The sequence below is a fragment of the Anas platyrhynchos genome, chromosome 2 (genome assembly GCF_047663525.1).
Source record: "Anas platyrhynchos isolate ZD024472 breed Pekin duck chromosome 2, IASCAAS_PekinDuck_T2T, whole genome shotgun sequence".
Classification (NCBI taxonomy): Eukaryota; Metazoa; Chordata; class Aves; order Anseriformes; family Anatidae; genus Anas; species Anas platyrhynchos.
In genome coordinates, this window is record NC_092588.1 from 44,271,957 (window position 1) to 44,290,462 (window position 18,506).

The window sequence follows — 18,506 nt, forward strand, 5'->3', positions numbered from 1 at the left end:
AAAGCACTGGAACAGGTTGCCAAGAGAGGTTATGGATGCCCCATCCCTGAAGGTGTTCAAGGCCAGGCTGGATGGAGCCTTGCCCAACCTGATGTAGTGGGTGGCATCCCTGCCTATGGCAGGGGGGTTGGAACTTGATGATCTTTAAGGTCACTTCCAATCCAAGCCATTCTATGACTATAAATAGCTGAGGGGAGTGTGTCAAGAGAACAGAGATGGTCTCTTCTTGGTTGTGCTCAGCAACAGGATGAGAGACGATGGGCACAAACTGAAGCACAGGAAATTCCGTTTGAATATGAGAGGGCACTTCTTTATTGTGAGTGTGTCAGAGCACTGGAACAGGTTTCCCAGAGAGGTTGTGGAGTCTCCTCTGTAGATATTCAAAACCCACCTGGATGCCATCCTGCACAACGTGCTCTAGGTGATTCTGCTTGGCAGGGGTTTGAACTAGATGATCTTCAGAGGTCCCTTCCAACCTCAGCCATTCTGTGATTCTATGATTCCCTCCTGTGTAGTAATCACTACTTCTGTTGAATACAAGATAGAATAAAATTGCATGTCAAGTATGTATTAAAGCTCTAGGAAAGTTAGAAAAGTTATTCTTATGCAAAATTACTAGAAAATCACCCACTAACTCAGAAATTCACCAGGCCATTCTGCATTCAGCTAATAAAATAAGCCTGCTTCAGTGGAATCCATTGTTGTAAATACTAACTTTTTGATATCTGTTGTTCTTTAGTGTACCTGTGTACCTGTATGAACTTGCTTCAGTCTCACTTCTCGTGTGAATATTCACCTTTACTGAACTGATGCTGCAGGTCCCACTGAGAAGTAACTACCTGAGTAGTGGATAAATCATCAGGCAAGTATCTGTGAGCTGTAGTTCTTTCTTCTCTTTTAGATTGTTAAACAGTCAGGCTAACTTGCACATTCAAATAGAAACTCAAGATGAGGAAACTTTAATTTCATTTTGCTTTCAGTACTGGCATATTAAAAGAAAAACAAGTTTTTACACATTCTGGCATTCTTTTGAAATTAAACCAAAAATAAAATGTTTTAGAGCTACAAAAATTTAGAATAATAAATAGCACTGCCCTTTTATATTACTCAGGAATTTCTTATACTTCTATCCCAATATAAATTATGAATATTCATGTATTACTTTTCACTTAAGCTTTTATGAAGCCATACACAGCGTGGTTTATTCTCTAACATAAGGGCTAGGAAATTTCATATTAGGCCTGGACTAAATGTCTAAAAAAGAATAGAAAAAAAATAATAATACATTAAATTTCACCTTTGTTTGATCATTTTAAAGTAAACTAAGCAGTTTTGTCCATGTTTATTTTAAAAATCCTCCATATTCCCAAGGACAAACACTGATCTTCTGATCCTGTTGATGCCAGGAGGCCATGAATAGAAAAGCTGCAGAACATGGTGAATCCTTCTCCTTGCACACTCTGCTCAGCAGTGATGGTTCCACCACACAGCATCCCAGGAGTGGGTCCTGCCCAAGGGGTAGTGGGGCCAACCTGGGATGCCCCTGGTGAGGGGCAGCCCCAGGTCCCCCTGCAGAAATGGCACACAGGAGGAGCACCTGTGACTTTGCAGCTCCTGTAGTGCAATGTTTGCACTCTACTATTGCCTGGGCTTGTTGTGAGGGCTTGGACTCACAGCTGATTCTCCGAGAACGTCCAACAAATCTTGCATCTGAGTGAGGTTTCAGTCAAAACCTCAAGTAGCATTTGTTAACAGCAGTGTTTGCAGTGCTGTGGTTTCAACTTCAGGCTAAGAAAATGAACAGTTAATGGGCAGTAATTTTTAAGAGACTTGTAGGGAAATGTGGTTTTGTTTGGCTATATGCTGACTCTCAGGCTGAGGTATCAAGTAAAGTGTTCAGTGCGTGGTTTCTTTTTAAGACCTACAAAAATGCTTTTGGTCAACTGTTGCAGTGCTAAAATAATCCACTTCAGTTAGCATTTTAGGCTGGCATTCATGTATTCAAGAGCTCTAAAAATTTTGTCAATAGGGCTGGTGGCCATGGAAATGGAGGACTGCCTGATCTGTCTAAGGTACAGCTCAGAGCTAGGGTGCTGCCTGTCTCCTTATTAGCCTTGTTTCCAATCACAACACATGAACTTTTCTTCCTTCCTTCCTTCCTTCCTTCCTTCCTTCCTTCCTTCCTTCCTTCCTTCCTTCCTTCCTTCCTTCCTTCCTTCCTTCCTTCCTTCCTTCCTTCCTTCCTTCCTTCCTTCCTTCCTTCCTTCCTTCCTTCCTTCCTTCCTTTCTCTCTCTCTCTCTTTCTCTCTCTCTCTCTCTCTCTTTCTCTCTTTCTCTCTCCCTCTCTTTCTCTTTCTCTCTCTCTCTCTCTCTTTTTCTTTCTCTTTCTCTCTTTCTCTCTTTCTTTCTCTCTTTCTCTCTCTCTTTCTTTCTCTCTTTCTCTCTTTCTCTCTTTCTCTCTTTCTCTCTTTCTCTCTTCCTTCCTTCCTTTCCTTCTTTCTTTCCTTCTTTCCTTCTTTCAAGTCTCTTGTTTATCCTGTGGGTATGGTGTGCTTCCCCTTACATCAAGAATGGTTTTTAAAAGCTGTGACTACTCTTTCTCTCTCTCTTTTTCTTTTTCTTTCTTCCTCATTTCCCCATTCCGTTAAACCTCCATCCTATACAGCTAGGCATTAGTATGGCGCATGCTGCAGCAAGAGCCCTGAATGAAACACAATTCACACATATGTACAGGGTGGAGAATGGTGATGCCCATCAGCAAAATAAAATAAAATAAAATAAAATAAAATAAAATAAAATAAAATAAAATAAAATAAAATAAAATAAAATAAAATAAAATAAAATAAAATAAAATAAAATAAAAAATAAAATAAAATAAAATCCCAGTGGGAAAAAAATGAGAAACCTCCACCATCAGAGCAGATGAACAAGATAGTAGAACATGAACAAATTTCTTCCCCCTCAGATTTCTCACAGAGTCAGCAAGATCAGGCCAGCATTTGGCCGTTGTAATTCATGGTTGAGTGCATTAAGTGAAGCCGACATCGGTTTTGGTGTAAGTTAGCATGCTGGGTTGTGGCCTACCGTGCTTGAGAAACTGGTTCACGCTCACAGCGGTGAGCTGCCTGCCATGAGCAGCGAGGTGGGGCCAGCCACCCTAGTACCGGCTTTCTAAAATGTCTCCAGACTTATTTTAGCGTCTCACACGTATTTAGTGCTTCTAGAACTGGCTAAAACTAGAAAGCACAACAGGACTGAGAAAATACAGGAAGAGGAGATTAGGCTTTCCGATCTCAGAGTAAACTTTTCATTCTAAACAGTTAACTAGTTAGAACTAGTTATACGAGCAAAGCTGTTGTTTTGTCCCAGCCAGTTTGCCTGTCTGCAGGATTCCCTGTCGAGGCGTGGTTGTAGGCAGCATGCTGTGGTTAACTAGGCCACACGCTTCACAGCCCCACTGTATGTGCTTGGCCTGGCTGCATGCTGTGGGCACTTCATGAGAGCGCAGAGAGACGATCCCCAGGCCACACTTGAGGCTGCAGACGCGGGCCTCTCAGCATTCACAGGAGGCTCAAATTTCAGCCCTGTGCTGTTGGGAACAGATCAGGCACGCCAGGGGTGAAATATTTTAGCATCGTGCTGTGTTTGGTTTTCTGCTGTGGTTATAACCTTCAGACATTAAATACAGCATGCTCTTCACCTAGGTTACTTGACAGAAAAAAATATTTATTGTTTGGTTTGTTGGAAAATGTGTATTTTATATATGGATTTTGTATGGCAGTGTAAAACAGAAATGCAACATATATGCAATATATATGTGTATAAATATTTAAATCACCATTATTATTTTAAGTGTAAGGATTCCTGCATTGGTAATCAAATGTCCATTAGAAACATAAATAAATAAATAAATAAAAATCTGCATTTATTATTAAGCATGCATGTTTTCCTCCAGCAATATATCTAAGTCTGTTTGATACTGAATGGGAATCCTTTCTTCCAGAAATATTTGTATGTAATCAGAAGAACAACAGCAGTAATGTTTTATTGGGTCATTTAGCTCTGATAAAGGAGCACCCCACCCACCCCATTCCTCAGGGTAGACTCAGCCTCCGTGCTTTTCCTCACCGGGGAGGCACGCAGACCCACGGCAGCTCCCAGTAGCACTGGGCTTGTCCCAGCCCACTGAAACACCTGGGCAGGGCTCAGGGCACGTTACACCTGCACTGTGTCCCCAGGCGTCACTCAGTCAAGTGAGGATTGTAGCCCTGCGTCAGATGTGCAGCGGGTTGGACGTTTGGGGTGACAGCTAGGGAAAAACAATGCTCAGCAAAAACACACCGGCAGGTTGCTTCCCTCGTCAGCATGATGCTAGCTTGGGCAAAAATGGAAATTCACAGGAATAATTATCAAAGCCTGTAGTTACTGCTGATATAATGAGTAATATAGAGAAGATGATCAAATCCCCTTGGCCAGCATATGAAATTTCAGTGCTTCTACAAATGCCAAATTGGTAATATTATGACTTTTTTTTTTTTTTTTTTAACAGCCTTTTGGATTGTGCATGTAATCCACAAATGTGTGATTTTATTTATTTATTTATTTATTTATTTGCCTTGATAGGTGTAATGTGAAAGCCCATCAAATTCTTTGGGCTTTTCTTCTTCTGAAGAAAATGTCTTCAATTTATTGTCGATAATAAAAACAGCTGACAAAAACCTATGTTTTTCTCTTTCTAAATATGTTTTTCTCTTTCTAAATAGGTAATGAATTGAAAAACAAGTTCACAAATACTGTCCTTTGTGTAGCCTTTACATTGCTTTGTACACTGCTTTATGGTGTAGTTAATACTAAAACTTAGCCATTTAGAGTGGATAGTTCTATGATCTATATTACCATTTCAAGTCTTTTGTTGTTGTTGTATGAGACTGTATTTGCTTCAGAAAACTTGTCAGCTGCTTTCTATTTAACATACGTCTACTGCCAAGTACTGAAAAGATAAACATGTTTGTCTAAAATTGATTTTAGTGTTTATCTGGTTACCAACCAATATTATCTATTCATCCCTATATCATCAATATCATCCCTAGATATGGGGAAGGCGGACTTCAGGCTGCTCGGGGAACTAGTCAGCAAGGTCCCCTGGGAAGCTGCTCTTGAAGGCCTTGATGTCCACCAGTGCTGGTCACTCTTTAAGCGATGCCTCCTAGAAGCACAAGAACAGGCAATTCCTAAATACCGCAAGTCAGGCAGGCGTGGCAGGAGGCCGGCGTGGCTGAACAGGAACATTCTTACGGAGATTAGGTGGAAACAGAGAGTGTTTCGCTACTGGAAGGAGGGCCGGGTGACATGGAAAGAATACAGGGATGCTGCTCGTGTCTGTAGGAAGAAAATTCGTGTGGCTAAAGCACACCTAGAGTTGAAGCTGGCTGTGTCTGTGAGAGAAAATAAAAAGGGTTTTTTTAGATATGTGAATGGAAAAAGGAGAACTAAAGAATACATAGGGCCGCTCCTTGACAGGGAAGGTCTTCTCACAGACGATGACATAGGCAAAGCAGAGACGCTTAACGCCTTCTTTGCCTCTGTCTTCAATGCCGATGATGGGCTTCGGGACCCAGGGTGCCCCGAGCTGGAGGACCGGGACGGTGGGGATGACAAACTCCCAACCGACCCTGAACGTGTGCGGGATCTGCTACTCCACCTGGATCCCTACAAGTCCATGGGTCCGGATGGGATTCATCCCCGGGTGCTGAAGGAGCTGGCGGATGTCATCGCGGAACCTCTCTCAATTATTTTTCAACGATCCTGGGAGTCTGGAGAGGTCCCGGTAGACTGGAAGCTGGCAAATGTTGTGCCGATTTTCAAGAAGGGTCAGAAAGAAGACCCTAGCAATTACAGGCCTGTCAGTCTCACATCAGTGCCTGGTAAAATCATGGAGAAGATGGTTCTCGAACGTATTGAGGCGCACCTGGGGGACAAAGCAGTCATTGGCCCCAGCCAGCATGGGTTTGTGAAGGGTAGGTCCTGCCTAACTAACCTGATTTCCTTTTATGATAAGATCACCCGTATGGTGGACCAAGGGAAACCAGCTGATGTGATTTTTTTGGACTTCAGCAAGGCTTTTGACACGGTTTCCCATAGGATCCTACTGGACAAAATGTCCAGCATACAGCTAAATAAAAACATCATACGATGGGTGAGCGATTGGCTAACGGGCAGGGCCCAAAGGGTTATGGTGAATGGGGCTGCGTCAGGCTGGCGGGCGGTCACCAGTGGGGTCCCTCAAGGCTCCATTTTAGGGCCGGTACTTTTCAATATTTTTATAAACGATCTGGATGTAGGAATAGAAGGCATTTTGAGCAAGTTTGCTGATGACACCAAACTTGGAGGAGTTGTGGACTCGAATGAGGGAGGAAAGGCCTTGCAGAGGGATCTGGATAGGTTGGAGAGCTGGGCGATCGCCAACCGCATGAAGTTCAATAAGAGCAAGTGCCGGGTCCTGCACCTGGGATGGGGAAACCCTGGCTGCACGTACAGACTGGGCGATGAGACGCTGGAGAGCAGCCTAGAAGAGAGGGATCTGGGGGTCGTGGTAGACAACAAGTTGAATATGAGCCGGCAGTGTGCCCTGGCAGCCAGGAGGGCCAACCGTGTCCTGGGGTGCATCAAGCACGGCATCGCTAGTAGGTCGGGGGAGGTGATTGTCCCGCTCTACTCTGCGCTGGTGCGGCCTCACCTCGAGTACTGTGTGCAGTTCTGGGCACCACAGTATAAAAAGGACATGAAACTGTTGGAGAGTGTCCAGAGGAGGGCTACGAAGATGGTGAAAGGCCTGGAGGGGAAGACGTACGAGGAACGGCTGAGGGCACTGGGCCTGTTCAGCCTGGAGAAGAGGAGGCTGAGGGGAGACCTCATCGCAGTCTACAACTTCCTCGTAAGGGGGTGTCGAGAGGCAGGAGACCTTTTCTCCATTAACACCAGCGACAGGACCCGCGGGAATGGAGTTAAGCTGAGGCAGGGGAAGTTTAGGCTGGACATCAGGAAGGGGTTCTTCACAGAGAGAGTGGTTGCACACTGGAACAGGCTCCCCAGGGAAGTGGTCACTGCACCGAGCCTGTCTGAATTTAAGAAGAGATTGGACTGTGCACTTAGTCACATGGTCTGAACTTGGGTAGACCTGTGCGCTGTCAAGAGTTGGACTTGATGATCCTTAAGGGTCCCTTCCAACTCAGGATATTCTATGATTCTATGATTCTATGATTCTATCTCAGTCCTTATCTGTTGTTTGTTTATTTTTTGTCAGCGTCTAATTGCAGTTATTTCTTGTCTCAGTCTCATGGGACAGTTCTGAGGCTCAGGATGCTCTCTCTTTCAGCTCCAATCACACTATTCAACAAAAGATTTTACTCCAAATATTGCAGCACATTCTCTATAATCTGAAGCCAAAAATGGCTGATGTCACAAACATGACTAAAGAAAACTCTCAAGGTATGATTGATCTTAGGAGATAATAAACTGTCAAAATATTGTATCATGAATTTAGAATTCCATTTAATTACTAGGAAAAAAAAAAAAAAAAAAAGTTTTATTTCTACCTAAGAAGATACTCTCAGGAAAGAGTTAATTAATAAGACTTCAGTAACACAATTTACATGAGAAATATTAGCTATTTTTCTCTTTATTACAGTTAGTCACCTTAATGCATAATAAACAATTTTAAGCCAAGAAGGACACTGTCATTCACACATCCTATATAAGTATGATCATGTAATATGTCATTTTCTGTATTAGTCATTTAGACAGGAAATTCTTTGGAAAATAAAAAGAAAGATGTCTTCAAGACAATTGAACTCCACTTGCAGTCCTTCAAAATGTTTTGATTGACAGACAAGTACTGCAGCTCAGTCAAAATGATCATCAAAATTAAACACTCTTGCCTCTGTAGTCATTTTTCCCTGTGGAAAGCAAGCAGAAAAGTAATTATTGTCATAAAGACTTATAATATGAAACATATAATTTCTACCTCTCACTTTATAAATGACTGTAAAAGGAAAGATGTGGTAGAGAGTAATGAAATAGATAGTAACTACTTAATGACACCTGTGAACAACTGTAAGCACAGTGGGCCTTGTTTACTCATCAATTACATCTTTTTACATCTGAATAATGCTATTGATTTTTTTATTTTTTTTGAAACAGCTTTAATAACATTGATGGTAATGAAGTGAATTGAGAAACAAGCCAACTCACTATTCTTCAAAAATATTAATACGCATAATGAAACACTTTGGATTGCATACTGATTAAGTAGAAAGTAACTTGTCATGACTATTTTTCTGGCATTTTCTTGGACTGCTTTATTCAGTCAAAGCCAAGCAACAGGTAGCATCTTGCTGTCTAGTTAAAGTCTGTATGCCATAAAGTTATGCAAAATCTCTGCAGTTCTCTAGAACTTGATGATAGACTTCATAATTTACCGTATTTACAACATACATGTATAAAACCACATCAAACCTAATGAAGACAACTTGCCCTTGTCACTGTTTATGTTTTTCTAATGTGTGTATCACTTTCCTGATAACAATTACTTCAAAAATCATATAAAATACAACTCAGATCTGAAACACTCAATTGCCTTTTGTTCAATAAAATGAAATCCAGGAGGAATGATTTAGCAAAGCAAATCTACCTCCAGCTAGTTTTGCCCACCCTTATCTCCTTTTTTTTTGCAAAGAGAGATGAAAATAATACTCTGTAAATGAACATTAAACAGTAAATGTATTTCACCTTCAGAAATCTGTATTAACTGGAAGCTTTCTTACCAGTTTAGGCTTCCCTTTCCTTTTTTTTTTTCTACCTTTTTTTTTTCCTTCTCTCTCCCCACCCCCCTTTTAACAAGATATGCAGATATGTTGTGCTCCTAAACAAGGCTAATAAGTACTGAAAAGAACAAGGAATGCTCTGATCCGTGTTAGTGGAATGCTATGAAAACCAAGATGCAACATGCATGGTTATATATAAATGCTAGTAGTGATTTATTGATGTGATTTCCACACACACAAGTAGTCCATTCAACCCACATCAACACATACAAGCACAAAATGCAAGTTCAATTTTATTACTAGAAAACTTGTCTCTATGGGAACAAATTCTGTTCAGTGTAACAACAGTAAGTTTAGCTTTAATGTTATTCACCAGTGTATGTAGGCTTTAAATTTTAAAGGAGCAAGTAATTCCACCTGTATGAGTTATGTCAAAAATACACTGCTTCTGGATAAAAATACTTAGCTTCACAAATATGAGACATAACCAGGCAACAAATATGCAAAATAAGCTGTAAGTTTTTGAAGATCACAAGCTGAATTGGATCCAAGGATTTCAACTACTGAAGAAAATAAAAATAGGAACAACAAAAATATTATCCTGATAACCCTGATTTATAAAGAGAAGCACTGTCTGTAAGATGTACAACACAACTTTCTGACCTCCTAATCTCTGATAAGGCTTCATTTCATGTGGTCATTGAAAAGATGCCTGTAGGTGATCATCCTACAAGGATGATCAAAGGCCTGAGAAACTTGGCCTATGATAACAGTTTGAAAGAACTGGTATTGCTTTGCCTGAAGGAGAAGAGACAAGGAAAGACACCATAACATTCCAAGATGCCGCAGGAAGAAGTTGAAGTCTAACTTGAAGTCGAAGTATAAGAGGAAGAAAGTAGTTTCAAAAAAAAAAAAAAAAAAAAAGTGGGAGAATCTCTATAGAAAAGTAAAGTGGTCTGTGACAAAACAGACCCTTTTCCATGCCACTTATGAGCTTCTCCCAGTCCCTCAGTATGTGTGGTGTGCCTGCCTTGCTTTCCTTCCTTACCTTTACCCTCCCGAACCACCTCTCCCATCCCTTCTGGGGAGGCAGAGCTCCCTAAGAGCACCACTGGCCTCCCTGTGGTCTTCTCCTCACAGGAACAGTCCAAACCACCATGGCCCTTCCTACCACTAGTCCCTTCCTTTACACCACCCTGAATTAAGGATATATTTTCAAAGAGCCTTGAATTGGCTCTCTGTGAAGGTTCTGGAGGACTTAACTAGTGAAATTGCTTTATTCATAGGACACCATAACTTGCTACTGTGTTTTTGGGGAAGCCTAAAGCATTATAGAAACATTAACTACTTTACCACTCACAACAGCATTTTAAATACAGTTATATGGTCAGTTTGGTTTTCAGAGGGAAAACAGATCGTGGGAACTGGTGCATCTTACCACACTTCTTCAATCATAGAAGCAATTAAAATTGAGGAAGAGAATAAAAGGTGGGAACTCCGGGACTTTGAGCCTCAGGTTCTAAACTCCTATCAGTAAATTCATCTGTCTAGGGAAAATAGATAGATAGATAGATAGATAGATAGATAGATAGATAGATAGATAGATAGATAGATAGATTTGGCAGATTTACTCTCAGTAGTCTATAATGAATCTGAAGTAGTCTTCATGAATCTGAAAACTGGTCTGAAATGTTATGAAAAAGACTTACTTCAAGTTCCTGTACATTTGGACTGACTGATTTCAGTGACAATTTTTTTCTCTCATTTCTAACTAAGCTTAGATTACCTGTTCATGATCAATTACTTTGTCCCTGCTGAAACACAGTTTCATTCTCTACATCATAAAATCATTACTCATTTTTTAAGGACACAAAACCAGGCCCCACATTCATCTGTTATCAAATGCTTGTTAAACTATTCCACATTTTATGAAATTCATAAACTTTAAGAATATTTTATCTTACCTAAGAATATAAGATTAAATGTGATATCATTTTTAAATTTTGTTTTCTTTTAATCAGGCCAAATTACTGAACTACATCATATTTGAATCCTTTTTTTAGCTTTCAGAGAGATATATAGTGACTAGAAAACAAAAATGTGAGAAAGGTATTTGTTTGTTTGTTTGTTTTGTTTGAGTTTGCTTGATTGCTTAGTAGATGCAAGAATCAATATTACTCCACATTTTGAATAAATCACACAGTCATGACTGCAACTATCTATACTTTGAACTTGAATTGCTATGCTGTACAAAATGAAACTTCCTCTGACAAAACTCTTCATTCTTCATTCTATATATGTATATATATATTTATTTTTTTTAGGTGACAATGATTGCTCCTCTTGCAAAGTGAAAGAACTAAAGCGGAAGAAATATTTACATCCTGAAGATGATGGACTGGAGATAAAATTTCATCAAACCCTTCATACATTGGTTATTGGATACAGTGGTAATACTGAGATGATTAAATGGTGTTGTGTTAATCCACAGTAGTGTGTAGAACAAGACAAATATTGTTAGCCTTTCACAGTTTCTTCATAGAATTTGGAGTAGTCACTGTTATCATCAGAAACTGATTAATAAGATATTTATATCTAGCTGCCTAGTTTAAATGCTGTGGGTTTTTGTTTGTTTGTTTGTTTGTTTTGTTTCTGTCTTTTGTTTATAACTCAGAATGTATTCATTTCATGAATTTGTCCTAAATTTATCTCAGTGTAGATAGCCTCCTGATTAATGCAAATTGAAATGAAAGCAGAAGCACAAATAAAATTTTATCTGCATTTAAATTAGGGAATTAATGGTTTTCATAATTTATTTTTTTAAACTATATTTATCTATCCAAATCCAATAGAGTAGGTGGATAAGAGTATAAATATTTTAATGGGACAGTATTTTCAAACATGTCTCTTGATTCATTTCTGTATCACAAAGTACCTTGCAGGGATCTCTCATTTTCTGTTGAAATTAGCACTTACCATTGTAAAATTATTATTATTGCATGTAATTTTGAAACCAGAGCCATATTCAATGAGTTGTCACATCCAAGCTTTTTAGCACAACTTTCACATTCTTTATATAAATAAAAATAATAATTTATGAAAATGCAGATAACTTTTCAGTTAACATTTTGGGGTTTTGTGTCTTTGGCATATGTTTCAAATAAATTCTTGTGTAAAATATGGCAATTTAGAAATAATTATCTTTGGGTTTTGAGAAGACAAAAACAATGCACATTAACAACAAATGTTTCTTACTGTGAAAAGATACTAAAATAAAAATTATCATTCCACAGGTTTTCCAGCTGAACACATTCCATTTCCACCTTCATTAACACTCTTTCTTAAATTTGCACATCAAAAAGAAAGAAAAATGCTGTTACACCTGAGGTGTAATACTGCCACAACAGAAGTGGTGGTCAAATGATTAAATAAATAAGTAAATAAATGCAATTTTTGAAAACTTCTGCTGCAGCCCTTTTGCAGGATCTAGAAGGAATCTTTGGTGAAGATGTGACAAGCCCTCTGTCCCATAATTAATTTACCTGCATGCTACCTTCCAATATTATAGCAAGCCAACCTAATACTGCATCTGGAGTGTGCAATTCTTTTATGTTGTATTTCAAGCAGTTCAAAGCAAAGTCTTATTTTATGTACCTGTGTGTAATTATAAAACTGAGATCCTCATATGTTAAAAGCAGATAAAATCTGTGTGGTACACAAGGATAAAGGTTTTTCTTTGTTTTTCTTTTTTCTTCTTCTTCTTTTTCTTTTTTATTTTCTTTCTTTCTTTCTCTCTCTCTCTCTCTCTCTCTCTCTTTTTTTTTTTTTCTCCCAATAATTAACTTTCTGTTTACTATATTATCTAGAATAGGGACTGTGTAAGATGGTGACTGGCTAACAAAGTTACAATAGTATTCATGATATTTACATTTTTTCCCTTATTTTAATAACATTAAAGTTATGATACCCTGACGTCATAATACTGTATTATAAGACTTGTTTTTAAAATAATTCAAGAAATAATTAATTGTATTTCTGATATGAGGATAAACATCTTTCATAAGATGAAATGTTTTTCTTATGGCATATACTCATTTTTAGAAAATTTTCTGGAAACTTCAAATTTTTAAGCAAATTTAAAGGAAAACTACATGAATATATATATATTTATTTATTTCAGATGGAACATGGCTTAAAGGATAGCAAAAGAATTGGGACATCTTTTGTTGGAGAGAGTCTGAAAAATTAAGAAAAAAAATAAGAAAATATTTGATATGCTTTTCTATGTCAACTACACAGTTGCACTGAATATAATAGCAGTGAAGGAAGTGATTAGATTCAGTCACCAGTTCAACAGTCATCAGATATGGACAGTAAATAAAATGTAAAAACAAGTAATAAATTAGGTTTTCTCACATTCTGAATCATGTCTGGACCATTTTATCTGTGCTTTAATGGAAGAATATTTAATCACAGTCTTAACATAAAGATTAGCATAGTCATCAAGTCAGTAGCAAAACATTTAATAACAGTTTTTGAATATCTATCCTCTTCATATAAAGATCATGAATGATGTAAATTTTGATATCCATAAAGGATTTTATTACTTCAGAAACTTTTTCATCAGGAGGAAATTTCTCATTAAAGTAAGATTTATAGAATAGATGTCAGCCTGTTGATCAGGGTCATCTCTACAAAAATTGGGTCAGTCACAGAACTGGGCTTGGTGACCAGTAAATTTTTAATTATTTTTACAATGTGGACCAGGTCTGATAGGTTGGAAGGATGTGAAAAAAAATAGTAAAGGAAACATTCAACCTTTGTTTCTAAACACCAAGGTAACTGACAGCCAATCCTTGAGATTTGTTGATGTGGGAAACTGTATGAGATACAGCTGAATAAATGTGTGTTTACTACACAGACACAAAATGTCTGAGCTCAGACTTTTTTATAGTCAGCGGAGATCTGGCCAGCAGTTGATGCATGTGTCTTATCCTAAACTAGATGCCTACATTTGGTCAGATTAATTTTGCCCTGTGTGGCACTGATCATGTTTACGGTACTTCCATTGAATACAAATGGTGACTAGGTGACACTAGCTCACCTGTGTGACTATCTCAGGTGCAGATATCTACATCACAGACACCAAAAGATGGATAAATTAATATTGGCCTGTATGATATTGTGAACAGAGTTTTTGTGAGATTCATTCATATGTTACACGAATCTAATTAAAGAGCCTGAGCAAGGAATAGTATAAAATAGACAACCATTTAGGTTGCTTTCTTGAAAAACTTTGGGACATATCTTTCTTCTTAATTATTCTTATTTATTTGAGCAGAAGGTGATACATATTCTTAATTATTTCTTCTTAATTATTCAAAGAAACAACTGAAATCACAATACATTCTTGCAAACTGCATTGATTACAGGGCTACTGTAATCCATATTCAATACGAATGGTTCTTAAACCTTTGGATTCTCTTTTCATTCCAGTGCAGTGCAGGATTTATTTGAAAAATCTCTGATAATTCAAAGAGATGGAAAAAATCTTCTGCTCATTGCAGTTCCACAACATTTTTTTTGCCACAGCTGTGCCTCTAAGGCATGTTTGAACATCTAACCCTTCTGATCCATCTGGGAGAATATATAAACAGAGCCAGAGTAATTTAACAGGGGAGTTGCTTTCCATTACACATTCATAGAGTTTTTGTTATCTGCTTAACATGGCACACCCTTATCTGGTCCCTTGGCACTTCACTTGAACCAGCCTTAAATTGCCATAAAATTTCTTAGCCTTAGACTATAAAAGCTAAATTCAGAGATGATCTGTCAGATGTACAGGGAATCCACCGTGAATCTTGAGTGGTTTACCCTGGCAAATTAGATAAATTTAGATTACCTCTAGTGTTATTTCATCTCACAACTACAGTTGTTTCAAATTTACATAAAATTTAATTCCTGAAGGTGGCAGTATCATAAGCAAATCTATATATAGCCTTCAGTGCATGCAGAAATCTAGAATATGACCATGCAATTATGTGTTAATTTAATAGTAGTGCCTATGAACATGTATAGCTGAGAGTAAATTCTGTGCTAACATTAGGTTAGAGAGGTTTGTGCTGAGTACTTTCAATGTGTTTCCCCTGAGCTGTAAAACATAACAAGTACATCCTTTCCCTTTGATGCCTTTTAGCAGTTCATACTACTGTTCTTCATGATTTATCATATGTATTGCATACCAGAAATAGTGATTTTTTTAACATTTCTGGCCTGTTTCTTTGTTTCACAAAGGTCATTTTACATAAAACACGCATAGAAAAAGGAGTCGCAATGCCTTTTCAGAATGTAAAATGAAATCTGTAGGGAGTCCCCATTTGTCTGAAAGTGGTTTTATTTGACTTTATTATTCATAGTTGCTAGCTATGTCAGCGTAGGCTGGCTAGTTAGATAACAATGTGGGGAATAAGAAGTTTCACCTACCCATGTCCCTGTATGTACAGAGGCATGAATCACCCTTTTCTACATAAGAAATTTTTTAAAAATAAATAAATTTTAAAAATGCCTTTGATAGCAAACACTTGAGATTGTACTGAAATCAAGGGGGAAAAATCCATTAAGCTTAATGATTATGTGAGAAACCTTTGATTTAAGTAGACTGAAAAGCGAAAAAAAAAAATAAAAATAAAAAAGCAGAGAAGAGATACAGTCGACTCTTGCAAAGACCCCAGGACAGTCAAAAAGAGTCTCACTCTGCACCCAGAGGAATGTAAACTTGACTCCATCCCCACCTCCTTGGAAAAAGCAAGCTCTTCAGTGAGGGTAAGTCCAGCCTTTCACATTTGAGTAAAGCAGGGCAAACCACCCCATGCAATGTGGCATTGCCACAGAGAGGTAAAGCAGTATGCAGGCATGTTCCCTGGTGCTTCCTCCTGGAAGAAAGAATTTGCATCATTTCTTAATAATGGCTACACCTGAATGTTGCAAACTAGCCCTCAGTTCTTCCTTGGCATTATCTAGAGCACACAGCTCATTTTCTGGTTTAACAGGACTCCTTCCCTGCTGTAGCACAGGCCTCTTGTTGTGAGGCCCCTGGAGCAGAAGCCTTCAGGTCCATGATATGATGAGGGACCCCATGCCCTCTGCCTCTCCCACATCGTGCTCTCTTGGGGCACCCAGCAACTGGCTGGCTCCACAAAACACATAGTTTTTAATTAGAAAAAGGAGACAATGTATCTTAAAATGTTGAAATAGCATGAATAATACTTAACTTACCTGCTTGTCACATGGTTTCCACATCGAAATCCTTTGGAGGGTTTAGCCCTGTCTTGCTCAGCCTTACATCTGTCAGTGATCAGACGGGTGGCGTGCTTTTTCCCTCATGGCAGAACCCAGATTCTCTGCATTTTCACATCCTCCGTCTTCTAATGCTTCCCAAACCTGACTGAACTAGTCTAAGCAAGTCCCACAGGGCAATACTTCAAAAGACTTTTTTCTCCTTCATTTTAGCATTACAATTTACCCTCATTATTTTCAGTTCCTACAGCAAGCATTCCCTGGTTTAACAGATAAGACAAGAAGACTTTAGCTAGCTCTGTAAAAATGTGTATGTAACCTCAGTAAAGTCAGGATTGCTACTGAATCTTATACGCTGCTGTAGCATCTGCAAAATTAGCATAATTGAAATGAAACAGTTAAAATGCTAACAGCCTGTCATTTTTATTGGGGAGTTCCTGATGCAGCTTCTTTAGAATTTCACTTTAAAAAAAAAAAAAAATCTGGCTCAAATGCAAATATTAGAGGTCTACTGAATTGCCTGTGTTTCCAATACCTCCAAGGCAGAATTAACTCATCTCTGGTGTGGTTACACTATAGCCGGTATTACAGCTGGGGGATTGTTTTCACCAGAGCCACTTTGCACTCCAGAGATGCTAGTAGACATAGAAAATAGGACGTGTCGCAGTGTATCATAAAGAAAACTGGGGTGGCTAAGCAGTATTGCTTCAGCTAATGGCACACATTACTTACCTGTCATTCTCAATAATCATCAGCATGAAAAAATATAATTATTATACTTAGAAATATATATAAAATGAAGGGAAAAAGTTGAATGAAGTGGAAATGAGGCCTATGACCCTCTAGTTTCTCTAAAATAAACTCAGACTTTTAGAAGAGCCCTGGGTACATCAGCTGTCTAAATGGGACTGTGCCCATCGGAGGAAGGCTCCCCCAAGCCTCTTCTGAAGTACAGCTCTTCCTAAGCACCCCTCTTGCAGTGGCACTTCGTCTTCTGCTACTGTAGCCGCTCATCTCTGGTGACTGTCACACCACAAAGGTGGGAATACCAGATCCCTATACCTCTTTCTTTCTTTTTCTTTTTCTTTTTTTTTTTTTTTTTTTTCTCTAAGAACCCATTTTCTCTTAAAAGCAATGCTTTCAGAAATCTTTTCTCGCAATTTCTATCTCTAGATTTCATCTGGGCTATGACTATAAGCCATAATTGCTTTGTCATTCAGATCTAGCTGAATGATAATAAAATAAATAAATAAATAAATAAATAAATAAATAAATAAATAAATAAATAAATGCTTTGACTAATTAGTTGCTGTACAAAAGCTTTTCCAAAGGTTTATTCTGATCCTTGTATTTTTAATTTAATTTAATGCTTTGCCTTTTTTGACATGACAGATAAATGCATATCACATATTTTGATGAATGTAAATGAGTCTGTATTTGGGAGGGAAAAAAAAGTCAATGTAAATTTCACACCTTGGAGCCTTTCCAGCATTGCTAAGTTAAATATAAAAAGGTAAAAGATTTTATGAAAACGTAAACAGAAATGTACAAAATCTTTTAGGCATAAATAGAAAGTTTCAGCATTGTATCTCATTGCTGTGCCTCCAAAACAAGTTGTTAATATTTTTCTGACAATCTGAAAGTAGCTGGAATTCATTGCAGAGATTTTCTCCAGTCAAATTATAAACAGCACCTGATGTTCAAAGACATTGGAAGTACAATGCAGTCTTCATATCAAAAATCTTTTTAATGCATGGCTGTGCTTGATGACCTAATGCATGTAAACCCATACTTTCAATTTATAAATATTTCATTTCAGTAACCTACAAAAACTGTGTGCTGTGTGCTACACAGAGGTTCACATGTCCTAAAGCATATTTGTACTTCTGCTCTTATGGACTTTACTCTGACAAAGCCTCCAAATGAAGTATTTCAATCATATCTGAATTTCCAATTATTAAATAGATACCAGGCCTTCATGGGAAAACAAGGGCTTCAGAAAAATGGTTTTTAAATCAGGGTGACTTGGCTTGGGAGTTTACTTTGGCTTCTGTCCAAGGAGAAAGATTCAGAAGAGCCAATTACACCTCCACGCCCAGTTAGAAAGTCTGCAGGTATTAAGTTGTTTGTTAAGTAGAGTCATTGCGTTAGTAATTTTAGCAGCGTTTGTTCTTTGTGGAAGACAACAGGCTCTTCCAGATAGTTTCAAAACATGGCAGGGCAAAACTTGATCTTATTAAAGTTTCTACACATGCTTTTGTTTCTCACTTCATAGGTCTCCCCTACTCTTTTCGTTCAAAATTATTGTTACTGTATAATTCTTTGTGAAACATCTTTAAAACAAATATTTATTTTATATATTATACTAAAATAATTTATTTTAGGGAA

General features: G+C 38.1%; 1 long non-coding RNA gene across 1 annotated transcript in view; it reads left to right on the forward strand.

Moving 5' to 3' along the window:
- LOC106015759 (uncharacterized) overlaps positions 1-11,500 on the forward strand; it is a 29,479-nt gene extending 17,979 nt beyond the window's left edge. Inside the window, exons 3-4 of the long non-coding RNA XR_011807513.1 lie at positions 740-862; positions 11,147-11,500. This is a non-coding gene — a long non-coding RNA (uncharacterized lncRNA). The remainder of the gene's footprint in view (positions 1-739; positions 863-11,146) is intronic.
- Positions 11,501-18,506: the final 7,006 nt, after the last annotated feature.